Source organism: Meriones unguiculatus, chromosome 5 (assembly GCF_030254825.1).
Source record: "Meriones unguiculatus strain TT.TT164.6M chromosome 5, Bangor_MerUng_6.1, whole genome shotgun sequence".
Lineage (NCBI taxonomy): Eukaryota > Metazoa > Chordata > Mammalia > Rodentia > Muridae > Meriones > Meriones unguiculatus.
The window spans coordinates 28,050,166-28,066,462 of NC_083353.1; the positions used below are offsets into that span (position 1 = coordinate 28,050,166).

At 39.1% G+C, this 16,297-nt stretch overlaps 1 long non-coding RNA gene across 2 annotated transcripts in view; it reads right to left on the minus strand.

The window, feature by feature from the left end:
* LOC132653951 (uncharacterized) overlaps window positions 1-16,297 on the minus strand; it is a 33,875-nt gene that overhangs the window by 16,120 nt on the left and 1,458 nt on the right. For both annotated transcript variants that reach the window (XR_009591763.1, XR_009591762.1), the window contains exon 2: window positions 2,345-2,440. This is a non-coding gene — a long non-coding RNA (uncharacterized LOC132653951). The remainder of the gene's footprint in view (window positions 1-2,344; window positions 2,441-16,297) is intronic.

Here is a 16,297-nt window from a genome sequence, read left to right on the forward strand (position 1 = left end):
GCTATGTCCTTACCTCTTCCATGACCTACACTTCTGATGCTTTCAAATATTTCAAAGAGTAAACAATTTTATCTTTATCAAGAACCTAATCTTTTCATAGCTGTTCACCTGTTCTGTGTCCCAGAAAGCAACCATAAGGAAAACACATTTCAGAGGTTCTGATGCCTAAAATGGAGATGCGGACACCCCCAACACACACACCACAGCACTGAGACTTCCCCCTGGGCTAACAGTATTAAGTTGTGACTGAAGATTAGAGGTGTGACTCTAAGGTAAAAAAAAGAAAAAAGAAAAAGAAAAAGAAAAATGCCTGAAACAGTTTCCATATGTAACATCTCAAAGCAAAATTCCACCTGGGTTGTTTTGAGTAACGAAAGGTCCTTAGTTGGACCTCGTTTTCACCAAAAACTCATGCCCTTCACCCTGACTTCACAAGAGCTACTTATTAAAAGCTTCCACGAAATCTCTTACTATTGACTTCTTACAACCAATTTTCCAGGAAGTCATCAAAACGTCCTTTGTCTCTCTAGCCTATGTGAAGCACAAGGTCCTACCCAGCACTGTGGTTGCACGAAGCAGAAGAAGGATTAGAGAAGCTGGGAGAAGGACAAATGACACTTGGTCCCTCTACATTTCCCAGCTACCCACCCATATGCAGGTTGGGATACAGCTGAAAAAGCCCCAGAGATTTTTTTCTACCAGCATGATAGCCATTAGGTGATGCATGACAGTTAGTCAATCCCAGTTATTCAAACAAGCATTTGTGTACGTGCTGCCAAGAAGGTACTTGCAGATATAGTTAACATCATTAAACTATTGACTGTAGGTCAGAATATTCTTGTTAATGTTGCTTACTTAAGCAACTGTTGTGGGCAAAGACCCAAGCGAAGCTGTTTCTGCTTGAGTGTCTTCTGCCTGGCCAGCCTGTCTGCCTTGAACATAGCCAGTGTCATGAGTCAGTTCCTTAAAGTAAAACACCACCAACATACATAGATAATAGTGATAAATATACACCACCCCTTCCCATTCTTTAGAAAGTCCTTGCTAGTACAAGGCCTGGTTCAGTTCTGCTCCATCCTCACTGCACTGTGTGTTGTTAATTAAGAGAAAATCGCATGAACAGAGAAGTCTGCTAATACTGGAGAACTATGATTCTAAGAACCATGTTTAATGCTTGGGAGGTTTCCAAAGAAAACAAGCACATAGCTTTCTACCATGTTTGTGTAGACATGGAAGACCAGTGCATTGGATTATTTACTATGCATTTTTGTCTTATTTTAAAATCATAGTTATAGTCCCATCACAGGAAGACCTCAAAATTCTCCCTCTTTGTTTAGACAAATGTTTAAGGTAAAAGTTTCATCCATATAACATAGAGAAATTACATGTGTATACACTAAAAGAATCAAAATAAGTTAAATATAAAGATACCTGTGTTTATTATAGCAGTATTCATAATAACCAATTAATGGGATCTGCCTAAGTGTTCACCAAAAGATGGATAAAGGGAATCTGGTATATGATTATATAAACAATTAAATTCAACTCCACCATGAAGCAGTGAAATGGGGGTAAACAAAAATGAATAGAAAGGATGAATACAATCAAAGAACACCGTATGCACATAAGACAGAGCCATAATAAAATTCCTTACTTTGTACAATTAATATGTGTTAATAAAAGAAAACGAAGACCTTTTCTCGTACAGGAACCTGTGTCTTTGCTAATGCAACTGCAGTCTCAGACAATGTCCAATATAAGGCAGAACGTGCCGACATGCAGAACTCCTTGTCTTGGTAGTCATATCAACAAAAGAAGCAATGCAGCACACTGATGGCTGGGCTTGTGGTAATGACGATGGACTGTTAACCTTCCCTCTCCCCCTGACCGGATGTACCTCGGTGCCTCTTGACCAGCATGCATGAAGATACTAAATTCAATCCCGAGTGGCAACAAAAAGCAAGCAAACAAAAAAATTCCCCTTGGAAGAGAAGGGTAAAGACTCACATTCTCTCATTTGGAATTCCAGATCCTGTTTCTTGCTGCTCCCTTAGCTATGCAAGCTCTTCATGCGTGCGGTGTATAGTTGGTGGGAGCTTAACTGAAGGTGTGATTCCACTTTCGTGAAGTTGTCAAACATGGAGGGTGAGACTCTCTAGTGAAAAACTCTTGTACTTGTAAGTAGCCTCTTACCCTTGTTCCTGTAGGTCATTTAGTAAACTCATTGGTTCATTCACCTGGACTTGGGTGGAAACAGCTCTTTGGTCTATTGGTGCCTTGTCTCAGGTAAATATAAGGCATGAAGCCACAGCCATGGACCTTATGAAGAAAAGACTCCACTGACCTGGAGCGACCTCCCCATGAAGAACATGTGTCTACCCCTTCCTGGTATGTCATCCGTCAGCAACTCCCCAGTAGGTAATTTGTGGTCAGGTACATCCTGGTAGAGAGAGAGAGAAACAAGAACTTCCTGGACTAGTGTTGGGCACAAGCCTGGCCAGAGCCAAACTGTCCTTCAAGCGACCTGTCAGGGGAAACCCCTTGTTTATCTTATGTGTGATACACATGATATGTTTACATACATGTGGTTACAATTATGGCATGTAGTACCCTCACATGCATGATATTACAAAGTTATATAACAGCCCCTCTGCCAATCATGTTAGCTGTTTATGCATGCTTCATTTTTTTTTATGTCACCAAGAACCTAGATAGAGCCTGACAGGTTACAGAAACCCCAAGTAACAAATATTACTTTGCTTCCCCCCCCCCCACAAAAAGTCATGAAAAAGGTATATATTTTGATATCCATTTACTTCATTCCAATAGTGCTGAAGTATAGATGTAGTTAAAGTAATTACATTCAATTAGATTGTTCACATTAATTACAATAAGTAATTCTTATGAGAGAAGGAGATTATATCTCAGAAAATTCTGTGCAAACTTAAAAACTGAACTGCAAAAATGAAAAGTGCTCATTAATAGAGGTATTGTAAATACCAACTGAAGATGAATAATGGCACTTTTTATGTACAAAGTTGTGGCAAGGTTTCAGAACTTCAAATAACTAAAAGAATCTACATACTTTAGATATTTTTTATAAAAATGTTCTGTCAGCTAATATTCAATCATTAAATATTTAGGATCTCAAGAAAACATACCGTTATAAATTCTATCCATGCTAGTAATTTATAATGATTTTTAGTTAGATAATAATTTTCCAACACTATATTAGATTATGTGACTTCTAGATTTATTTATTAACTTTACATCCTGGTTGCAGCCCCCCCCCCCCCTCTTCCCAGTACCCCTTTCGCATGCCTCTCCCCCCATTTATCCCTTTCCTTCTCAGAAAACAGGGAGGTCACACACTGTTGCCAACCCACCCCAGCACATTAAGCTGCTGCAGAACTAGACGCATCCTCTCCCACTGAGGCCAGTCTGGTTAAGGCAGTCTGGTTAAGGTAACAGGATCCAAAGGGAGGTATCTGAGTCAAAGAGGGCCCTTGCTCCAGTTTTTTGGAGATCCACATGAAAACCAAGCTGTGCATCTGCTACATACGTAGAGGGGGCCTAGGACCAGTCCGTGCATGTTCTTTGGTTGGTCGTTCAGGCTCTGTGAGCCCACGTCTGTCAGGTTAGTTGACTCTGTATGTCTTCTTACAGTGTCCTACAGCCCTCCAACTGCCTCAGTTGTTCCCCCAACTCTTCCACACTCCCTGAGCTCTGTGTGATGCTTGGCTGTGGGAGGTGGGGGCATCTCTGGGATTTGCCAGAGACTTGGGACAGGGGAGGGCCCAGGAGGTTTATGGGGGTCACCCTAACTGAGACTCCTAGCAACAGAGAATATGGAGCGTGAAGTGGCCAACTCTTGTAGCCAGGCAGGGCTTCCAGTGGAGGACTAATGACACCAACCCACCCACAAAACCTTCAACCCAAAATTTGTTCTGTCTACAAGATGTGCAGGGACAAAGAGGGAGCAAAGATTGAAGGAATGACTTCTAGATTTGTAATAGTTTATGAAAATAAACTTGGAAATATACACTTTCAAAGGAGAGATAACAAAAAAGAAGAGAAATAAAGCTTTCCTTCCACAAAAATGTAAACTTCTAAACTTAGAATCATTTAAAATGCCTAAATTGTCTCCCTTTGAGAATAATGTGAGCCAAATGTAGTAAATATTCTAAATATAGACTAATCTTAGACCCATTTCAACTTTTGAGTTGAAGAATCTGCTGATTGTTTTTTATTAGTATTTATTCTGATATTCCTGCACAGCCCTGATTTATTTTTTTTTAAAGATCCAAATATCTTATAATTGAGGATCCCAAAAATTATGACAACTTTAATATAATAGGGTGATTAAATTTAGCAAACCTAGGTAAAAACTCTGGCTCAACAATAATGCTGCAGGATATTTGGTCCCATTGTGAACCCTGAGATTATGAACTGTAAAAACCTGTTTCTTGTTCGGTGTAGTTCAGCTCCAAGAACTTTCTGTTTATTGTAAACAGGTGATTATGGTGTGGCTCAGTCCTAACACAGACCTTTAATCCAAGAGCTTTCTGCATGTAGGATTTAATAAAGTTAACCCAAGGTCAAGAGGCAGAACAAGTAACCAGCTGACAGAGATTAAACAGAAAAGAGGAACTTTGCGTTGAGGGGTATTTAAGACTGCATGTAGAGGAAGGAGATTTTTGGCTTATAAGATTTTGGCAGGTCTTTTTCTCCTTGGCTAGCAAGTTTTTGGCTTTTGGCTTTTGGTCTTTTGACTTTTTAGTCTTTTAGCTTTGAGCTTGTGGTTTTTGACTTTTTCCTTTGGGATGTGAGCTGAGTAGGAAAGTCAGCTGGGTGCTTTCTCTGCCTCTCTGAGCTAGCAGGTTGTCACCCCAGCATCTGACTCCTGAGTCTTTATTGGTAAAATGGAATGATTTGGGATTTTCTTTCATTATAACAACACCATTTCCAGCTCTCGTTTTGCCAAATTAGTCACCCGCTGCATTACTTTCGTCATAGGCAAATAAAAAGAAAATCTTAATATCACATCCACTATGTCACCAAAACGATAAAAACATTTCCCTTTTATATAATCTAGATATATATAGAATACATTAACTATGTACATACATATCTATTATATTTTTTAGGAATATAGCAGGGTAGTTGGCAAGAATCCTATGTTCAGTAAATGGTAGGTTTTATCCTTAGCAGGAGAATTGTCGTTTTCTTTACTAAAATGCATTAAAGTTCTGGATGTGATAAGTATATCTTCCTGTTTGATACATTTTAATTAAAATTATATTGTAAATGTCTAATAGTATTTATTCTTCCTGTGGAAATTAAAATACAAAATCTTCTTGCACAGGAATTTTATGGTTATTAGTTTTTTTAACTTTTATTAATTGCGCTTTATTCACTTTGTATCCCCCCATAAACCCCTGCCTCCTCCCCTCCTAATCCCACTTATCCCTCCCCTTCTTCACTCATGCCTCTCCCCAAGTCCACTGATAGGCGAGGTCCCCCTCTCCTTCCTTCTGATCTTAGTCTATCAGATCTCATCAGGAGTGGCTGCACTGTCATCCTCTGTGGCCTGGTAAGGCTGCTCCCCACTCAGGGGGAGGTGATCAAAGAGCAGGCCTATCAGCTCATGTCAAAGGCAGTCTCTCTTCCCATTACTATGGAACCCACTTGGACACTGAACTGCCATGGGCTACATCTGTGCAGGGGTTCTAGGTTATCTCCATGCATGGTACTTGGTTGGAGTATGAGTCTCTGGAAAGACCCCTGTGTTCAAATTTTCTGGTTCTGTTGCTCTCCTTATGGCATTCCTGTCCTCTCCAGATCTTACTATTTCCTACTTCTTTCATAAGATTCCATGCACTCTGCCCAACAGTTGGCCATAAGTCTCAGCATCTGCTTTGATAGTCTGCAGGGCAGAGCCTTTCATAGGCCCTCTTTGGCAGGTTCCTAACTTGTTTCCAGTTTTCTTCTTCTTCTGATGTCCATCCTCTTTGCTAGTTATTAGTTTTTTTAAAAATGGACTAATTAGGAGTCAGGCAGCCCAAGGTCCCTGGAGAAGATTGGAAACCATGCAGCCATTCTGGGGTGGGGGTGCCTGATAAAAATTGGTGTGTTGGATTTGTCCTTCAATTTGACTGCTTTATTGATTCCATTCCAATGATCTCCGTCACTCTGTCACTAAAGGTAAAGCATCCATGTATCCTAAATTGACTAAGTGAAACTAGGACTCCCTATTATCTTACCTCTGAATCTCAGCTTTGCTCTTTTAGGGCAAGTTCAATGGCAGTCACAGTGGAGAAAGAAATGTCTGCCAATAAGACAAAAAAGATCACACATGTACAGAACTATTTCCTTTTATTTCTTGTGGGGAATTATATACTCAAACATATATAATAATTGTATACACTGATTAGATAAAATGAATTAGAAACTATGCTACCTCTTCAGTGCCCTATTGTGGTTTGAGAATAAAATGTTCCCTACAGCCTCACTTTTAGAATGGGAGTGTTTACTCTGAACTATTTTATATATGTATATGCAAATATACAACTCAGACTTTTCAAAAATGGGGTGTTTACATCTAAGAGTTTGTCTTGAGTCCTACAGGAATTTTGACCTTAAACTTTTCAACAATTGTAGTAGTCATATGACTTTGACAATTCTTTGAGATGGGCTAAATGTAATTTATGTTAAAAAAAAAAAGTCTATGAGCTTTTAGGGACATAATGTCATAAGCTTGTGTTTTAAACATTTGGTCACTTTTGGGAACACTGTGTTAGTAGTTGGAAAAAGGCTGAGCCAGAGGACATAGGTCACTGAGAACATGCCTTTGGAAGTTCTTCCTGGTTCCTGGTTTTCTAGTGTTGGCTTTTTGTCCTCCATGAGGTAAAAAGCTGCTCTACCGCATGCTTGCCCAACCATGACGTTCTCTGCTCAAACACAGGGGGCCGAACAACCACACACTGAGCCTTCTGAAACCATGCTCGCAACACAAACAAACAAAACCTTTCCGCTTCCTAAGTTGTTATTAGGCAGTTTGCTACAGCAATTGAAAAGGCACCTAGTACATGCTTGGGTCATGGAACACACTAACACGCACAGTAGAGCACAGTCCTTTAACCCAGAAATCAAAAGGCAGATCTTCTCTGAATTTGAGGGTACCCTGGGCTACATATATGGAGTTCCAGGACATCCAGACTCACATGATAACACGCTGTCTCAGAAAACAAAAACAAACAAAATTGATAGTAGAGAACTGGGGTTCATGAGTCATAGCCCTGAATGAGGTGATTGCTTAATAACGCAAATGTTCTAACATGCACTGGGAAAATCTGCTCAGTCCTCATCTCACTTTTCTACTTTGATTCTTCCTTTTCTAAAGTTGCAGACATGGTGATCAAATATTTGAGACCTAAACTTGAGTTTGATTGGGGCTGTTGGGTAGTAAAGAACAGAGAATCTCTTTCTCCATGAGCAACTCTGTTCATTTGTTTACAGGGGAGACAAGCAAATGATGCTGAACACTAATACTGAACAACTCAAATTAATGCAATTAAATAGAACAGGGTACAGTTGACATTAAAAACACGTTATCATTTTGCTTATTCCTTGTTGCTTGAGCTCTTTCTTTCACTCCCTCCACCTCCCTCTAAACCAACACTTACTTTTCTATATTTTTGAACTACATGTAGTTGTGTACTAATTTTTACATAATGTTATATTTGGGTGATGTATTCAGGGTGGGCTTTTTGCAATGCTAACAATAATCCACTTAGTTGTATATCACAATGTTGTATCCTTTGAAGCTTTTGAAGAATTCTCTTTACTTTAAGGGATCTGCTATGAACAATGCCGTCCTCATCTCTTGGTTTGTGTCAGCTTTTGTGGCATCTTTCTATTTTAAAGAAGTCTAAAATACCTAGTAATAAACATACACCTAGACATATTAAATAAACCTCTAAAGAAAATACCTCCCAGTAATAGTAAGACACACACCTACATAAGTAGGTTCCTTCAGACATTTGCATCTTTTACACGCATCCAGTGTGTATATGTCTATCAGTATAACCATTCTGAAAAAACTGACATTATTGCCATTACCTAGTAAAGTCGAAGGGATTATTTCTTTTAAAAAGAATAATGTTATACAGGAACCACTAGAAAATCCTACATCAACAAGATGGGAGGAGAGAAGCAACTCTCAGTTGTCTGACCTTTACTCTTCACGGCACAATGTGAACTCACATGTTAAACACAGTTTTTCTCTCCCTCTCTCCCTCTTTCTCACTCACATACACACAAATATAATAATAATAATATTTTTAAAAGCTATCGGTAGACTACTACAAAAATTATAAAAGTTTCTATTTGCCAAGTAGCCACTTACTTCACTTAACTTACTTTAAATTATCCATAATTCTAACAAAACTGGTTAATATTTTCCAAAATTTACAAAAGAATTAAATCTACTTGAAACACAATTGTTTTGTGTTAGTCAATTGTTTTGACTAAACTATACTGAAAAACAGCAAAAATAATACTACGAAAAGATTCCATGAAAGTACTTAGAAACAATACAAAACGCCTCAGTACAGACTTTGTCAGCCTCACAGGTCAGTTTATTTGACTAGATCGTATTATTATACATCAATTATTATACCTCCCAAATGATGATTCTAAATTCTAAAAAAAACTACATAAATACACACACACACACACACATGCACACACATATATACATGTGACACATTTTTAGAATACATGTCAGGAAATGATTTTTAAAGGACTGTGTGTAAAGGGGCAAACGTGATTTAAAAATACATATATTTTCTGCATGATTCTAAAAAATGAAGATAATGATGATAGTAAGCAACTCTAATTAAGGATTGGTCATGAGCTAAGTGCTTTAACTGGATAAACTTCTTCAGTGCTCACGCCAGTTCTCACTAGATACTATTATTATTAGATTATGGAAAGAAAACTAACAGAAGTGTTTGTCTAAGGTCAATGCGTTAGTGAAGACACGTGAGAGCATAATAATTAAGAGCCTTAGTGGCTCCAAACAACACATACTTATTTGTCATTTGTGTCACCTGTCCCTCATGACACAGCTGGGACTTTGTTCACTGTAGTTTTGAGTTAGGGATGTAGAAGACGGCATGCTTGTCTGAAATGAAGCTAGTTACCATGCAAAGGGAAGAGAATTTGGTGCTTTGTACCCTGAGTCCTCTGCTCCCTAAAGTCGTTCGGCCATGAATTACTTCCAGTGAAGCAAACCTGCCACATGTCTAAACATGGTGATGGCTAATCCAGGGCAGTGAGAATAGACCCAAGGACAAGTCACACAGCTTTAAACTTGGGCTATCTCATAACAGAGTTCATAATTAGGACTTCAGGGGCCTCCGCAGTCTATGTACTGAGAAGGACTGAGTGGGCCACACTTGGAAAAGCTCTTGATCCTTACAAAATGGTCTTTTGCATTACAGGACCAACTTTAAGAAAATAATCTTGGAACCAAATACTGCAGCACACATCTGGAATCATAGCACTTGGGAGGCTGAGGCAGGAGGATTACTAATTTGAGTCCGTTCTATTTCAAATCAACTTGCACATGGCTTTACATATTTCAATAATTGTTTAATTTGTTAGATTGAAATATAATGACATCATTTCCCCCTTTCTCTTCTTTCCTCCAAATCCTCCCATGTGTCCTCCCAGCTTGCTGCCTTTCAAATTCATGGCCTGTTTTTTTTTCTTTAATTTAAGTGTGTGTGTGTGTGTGTGTGTGTGTGTGTAATGTATATAAACTTTAGTGATTTCTACATTAGTATAAACAACCTAGTGAATTCTTGACTCAAAAAGAAAGAAAGGAAAAGAAAAAGGAAGAGAGAAGGGAGAGAAGAGGAGAGAGGAAAGAGGAGAGAGAAGAGGAGAAGGGAGGAGGGAGGAGGGAAGGGAAAGGGAAGAGAGGAGAATTTGGCTATTGTATTGTACTGTCTTAATGAAGCATTCTATGAACTTGGAATCTCCATCGTAGTAATGACTGGCATTCCTGCTACCATGGATGTGCCCACTTAAGCCTCAGAGGTCCTGAAAACATAATATAATTAACATTCTACATACTGAGCAGGTTGTGTTTATGTATTGAGGAATATGTATGCACGTATGCATATAAAAACAATTAATTTTAAAAAGGCCATGAATTTGAGAGAAAGCTAATGGGAGGTTTTGGAGGATGGAATGGGAAGGGGGAAATGATATCTCTTTGTTAGAATTTCAAAAGGTGAAATATTTTTAATAGAACTAAGGAAAAACTAAAGATGATGAACTTCAAAAACAAACAAAAAATAAAATAAAATAAAAAGCCTCTTTGCAATTTGTACCAGGACTTGAAACAATATAGTTTGTCCTTTTGTCCAGTCCTTTTGACTGGACATTATTGGTTTGGATGTCACCATGCTTTTCTTGGTGGCTAACATCCAGAAAAATTAAACATGTAAAACATCATCCGTTTCAGATTTACTGTCATGTTCTGGATCATAAACTAAACCCTCTGAACAACTCTGACTTAGGGGTACATTTCCTTACAGTTCCATAGAGGGGAAGAGGGTTAGCAAAGAGGCTGAGCGCACAGGGACCCAGTTCTCCAGCAGGTGAGGCAGGCAGCGAATCAAGTCAGTTCAGGCATCGAATAATCCAAAGAAAACTTCAAAAGCTGCTTCAGCTTTCACAGTAGTTCTGAGATAGTGCAGAACAAGGTCCATATGCTTTCCTGTTTTGATTTTATAAAAAGGTTCCCTAGTATACATTTTTAATCTCCACGATTTATCAGCTCATAGGGTTTTGATCTATTTAAACAAATAAAATTAATTTCTTAATCCACAACTATTTCTAAAAATCTTAAACTCCACTTGGGTTATGGCTGATAACTGCTAATATGAGGAAGCAAATGTTTAGTATTTACTTTTCTTAGTCTTTACTAGAATAATAATAAAATGAGTCTTTTTTTTTTTTTCTGACTCCAAAACAATGGTTTGTTAACTCTTGGGTATAAGTCCATATGCTTTACCAATTGCTATTTGTATTTGGTATTAGCCACATCTCTGAGAACTTGAAATTTGAGAGCAGAGTAAACAAAAGTATTACCTGGAATTTTAACAATTAAAAATGAGCTTGCTATGTTATAAGGAAGTCTAGAGAGGTCCTCTTTTTTTTTCCTTTTAGAAATCAACATAAATTGGAGTTGAAAAAAAAAAATAAGTCGTTCAAACTTGAAAAGGAAGCCGCTTAGCTGAGCAATTTGGTCTAGAGTAGGTCAACGTGCTAGCTCCTTCATCAAAAGTGTAAGGCTAAGAAAGAGCACCTCACCAATTAATACGGAGTGCACTTACATCTCCTAAGGATTGGTGTGATAATGCCATGGTTTAAAATTCTTTCTTCTTCATCCTGGTCAGCAGAACCTGCTAATGAAAACTTTAGCAATTTCACGTTTAAATGTACAAATCATTGACAGTATGGTCTCTAGCCATATTTTCTTTTTGTTTGTTTGTTTGTTTGTTTGTTTAGGGGCCCTCTTTTTAGCACAGGATTTATTTTTACACTAATGGAGGTAAGATTAGAATTTTTTTTTCTTTTTCTTCTTGGTTTTTCAAGACAGGGTTTCTCTGTGTAGCCCTGGCTGTCCTGCTGGAAAGGATGGCCTCTAATTCAGACATCCACCTGTCTCTGTCTCCCAAGTGCTGGAATTAAAGATGTGTGCCACCAGCATCCGTCATAAGATTAGACAATTTTAAAAAAATGTATTTTACTTAGGAATAAAAATACAATGCACAGTGGCACACATCTGTAATCCCAGCACTCGGAGGCAGAGGCAAGAGGATCTCTGTGTGAGTTCGAGGCCAGCCTGGTCTACAAAGTAAGTTCAGGACAGCCCAGGCTATACAGAAAAATTCTGTCTTGGAAAAAATTTTAAAAAAGTAGAAGTAAAATATAAATAAAGATGATGAAAGCCCAAAAAGTGTTGTCTATCATTTAACTGATGCCGCAAATCTGCTCTTACATAACATTTTCACCTTGGAATTAGAATTTATCTGTTGTAGATCATATCTCTCTGAACACAACTGTACTCATTAGAAAATTCAAATCCGGGGAACATGACTTGCTAATATTTGCCAAAGCTCCACCCTTAGAAGAAGGACTGTAGCCTCGACTGAGACCGCTAAGCTCAGCCCCAGAGGATGCTTGGCGATGGCTACCTCTTTCTGTCACTGTCTAAACTTCCTGTTTAAATTGTCTAATACAGTCTCCAACCGTACATGAGGGAGAGAATGGCAACATTAAGTTCTAAACTCTTAGAACCCTAAAAAGAAAGATGAAAGAAAATTATGAAAAAAAAAAAGATGAATGCCCTACACTTGGCAAAAATGCAAAATGAAAGTGACAGTGACTTTGACAATAGGGCTGTGTTCAGTGTATATGGCACAGTACAGGGAAAGTGAGACAAGAAAAATCTGGTGTTTCTCTTCACAGTGCTTATGTTGAAGTGCACAAAATATAACAATGTAACACGTAACAGGACAAGACATGGTCTGTTAAGTACAATGAGTAACTCCTGTGCACAGAGCACTGGACTGGGGTTCACTTTCCTAATTTGCTATATACTTTATATACACAGCTAATCTGCTATATGCTTTCTAATTATTGCTTTAACTTTGAACTTAGACAAATGTATGGGTTAGTGCACAAGCCCAGATCAGGAACCAGTGGGAGATGTCTGACTAAGACACTGCGTGCTGGGTGTGGCAGTGCATATCTAGAGTCCCAACAAGGGCTGGGGCAAGGATTGCAAGTTCCAGCCTAGCCTAAGATACTCTCAAAAACAAAAACAATAACAAGGACGTCAGTGTTAGAAGACTTGTGTATGAACTTGGCTTACAGAAATGTGGGGCTGATGAGGCAAATCTGAAAGCCAGCGCAGAGAGCAGGCTGGCAGCCTGAGGCAGCGGAAACCTGACTGCCTAGAGAGGATTTCTTCCTCCAGGATGTGAGCTCTGTCTTAACGGCCTTTCAACTGATTGAGTCAGGCCCCTGAAGATAATCTAAGATAACCTGCCTTACGAAAGCCAGCAGAAGATGGACTTGAATCACGTCTACAAAATACCTCACAGCGTTGCTCTGAATACTAGCATCTACCCAAACACATTTCAAAGTGACCAAAACATCAAGCCTGAGAACTGTGTCTGACACTGTTCTTCCCTAGCTGAACAGCTGGAAAAAGTCTTTAAATTTCTGTAAATCCTTATATGTTTTTAAAATTAGACATTAACAGAAGCTACCAACAACTGTTAAAATTGTTGTAAAAATTAAGATGAACCACAGTAAATTTTCAACAAATATTACTTACTTTATGATCACTCTTACTACCTGAGCAATAGTGGAAAATCAATCCCTTTCTCTGAGTTTCTATGAGACCAGCATATCAGTGCCTATAACTGATAGTGATGAGATACCTTTTAGTGCTTAGAGAGTGAACCCAGGGCTTCATACGCTAGCATTCTACCTGGGAATCACATTCCCAACCTGTTCATGAAAACTAAAACATTACATTTTTAAAAACGTGTGTGTGTGTAAAACATGTAAACATGTGTGTGTGTGTATGTGTGTGTGTGTGTGTGTGTGTAAAACATGTAAACATGTGTCCATGGAGGCTAAAAGAGGGTATCGAATCCCATAGAGCTGGAATTCCAGGCAATCGTGTGCCACCCAGATAAGTGCTAAGAAACAAACTCAGGTCCTCTGGAGAAACAGTAAGAGATCTTAACTGCTGCCATCTCTCCAGAGTCAAGATGATGTATTAATTGCTTCACAGATGAGTTATCCACTTAAAAATTAAAACACATACATTTTTAAAACACATTTTATAAAAATTCAAACATTAAATATAGATTTTTAATGTTTTTATTAACATATGTTAATTACATGTAATGGGTTTGTGGCATTTTCATGTTTGTAGATAAATATATTTTGACCATATTCATATATATATATATATCTTATACCTTGCATTTTTGCCTTGGTCCCTTCTACTCCTGTTATCCCCCTTTTTCTTAATTAGCTCATTCCCCTTCTACTCTCTCTTTCTCTTTCTCTCGCTCTCTCTCTCTCTCTCTCTCTCTCTCTCGTATGTGTGTGTGTGTGTGTGTGTGGTATTTGTGTGTGGTATGCATGTATTTTTATGTGGTACATTTGTGTGTGTGAGCACATAATGCACTTTCCCTTGTGCAAACTAATGACTTTTACTAGGATTGTTTACAAGAGCTTGACTAAGTTGATTTGCAAGAATATGGACACCTTATCAGTGATTATACCACCAAGAAAGTATCTCTCCCACCAACTTTTATCTATATACAAATCCTCCATGACAGAGTTTTTCTGGAACCAACCATGATGATCATGTGCAGGTAATCATGCTCCTGTGAATTCAAGAGTTCAATAATCATGCAATGCATAGAAGTCAGCACTCTGCATCTTTCCCTACACCCTCCTTCCACTTTTATAATCTTCTCATCTTCTTCTGCATGTTTCCTGGCCCTTGGAGGAAGTGATGTGTGTGTCACAAGGGAGCATCCAACAGTCATTTATTCTCTGCGTTTTGAGTGGTTATGAGGATCTGAAGTCACCAATGACCACCGCAGAAGGAGCTCTCACCGAAGCTGAGAGCAGCCCTACCCTGCGGAGGTCAATATGGTGATTTAGAAAGCCATTCGACATGCACATGATGGCATGGAAAGACTGCTGGATGGTTTTCTGGGTGTAATCTTTACTCTCCCCCTTTAAGTAAAAAGAAAACTCTGTTAGATAGTCATGACACCTCTTCTAAATTAAAAATCCCTTGTTTCTAAGGTTTTGTGGTTGGGTGAGTGTTCTTATCCCCCCACTGGAAGTCCTGCTCAGCTACGGGCCACTTCAGGCTCTGTATCCTTCAGTGCTAGGAGTCTCTGCTAGGGTGATCCCCATATACTTCCTGGGGCCTCCCCCATGTCAGGTCTCTGGCAAATCAAAGAGATGCCCCCCACCTCTGATTTCCATTCTCTTACCAGGCCCCCCTCCCCATAATTCCCTCTCCCTACACCTAATCCTCACCCTGTTCCTCCACACATCCCCTTCCCTACAAAGTTCCCTCCTTCCATTCACCTCCAATGCCTATTTTATTATCCCTTCTGAAGGGGATTCAAGCATCCTCCCTAGAGCCCTCCTTGTAACTTAGCTTCTTTGGGTCCATAGACCCATGGTTATCCTGTACATTATGGGTAATATCCACATATAAGTGAGTACATACCATGCATGTCTTCTTTGGGTTTGGGTTACCTTACTCAGGATATTTTCTAGTTCCATCTATTTTCCTGAAATTTTCAATAGCCCAGTAGTATTCGATTGTTAATTGTACCACGTTTAATTCATTCATTCTTTGGTTGAGGGACATCTAGGTTGCTTCCAGTTTCTGGCTATTATGAATAAATCTGCTTTGAAAAAAGCTGAGCAAGTATCCTTGTGGTATGGTGGAGCATTTTTTCGGCATATGCCCAGAAATGTTATATGCTAGATCTTGAGGTAGAATAATTCCCAATTTTCTGAGAAAGTGCCAGATTGATTTCCAAAGTGATTGTACACCAATGGAGAAGTGTTCCTGTTCCTCTACAACCACAACAGTATGTGCTGTTGCTTGAGGGTTGTTTTTTGTTTTGTTTTGTTTTTATCATAGCCATCCAGATGGAATCTCAGGGTTGTTTTGATTTGCATTTCCCTTATGGCTAAGGATGTTGAACGTTTGTGTAGGGACAAACATGCAGCAAAGATTGAGGAAATGGTCAGCCAAACACAGGCCTTACTTGAGACCCATCCCATGAGAGAGACCCAATCCCTGACACTATTACTGTTATTCACTATGCTTGTAGACAGGAGCCTAGCATAACTTCTCTGAGAGGCTTTACCCAGCAGCTGACAGAAACAGATGCAGAGACCCACAGCCAAAAATTAGCCAGAGCTCAGGGAAGATTGGAAGAGTTCAGAGAATGATTGAAGGACCCAGAGAAGTCAAGGACTCCACAAGAAGACCTACAGAGTCAACTAACCTGGGCCCATGGGTGTTCCCAGAGACTGAACCACCAACCAAATGGGGTCCTAGGCCCCCTGAATATATGTAGCAGATGCACAGCTTGGTCTTCATGTGGATACCCCAACAACTAGAGGAGGGGATTGTCTCTGACTCTGATGCCTC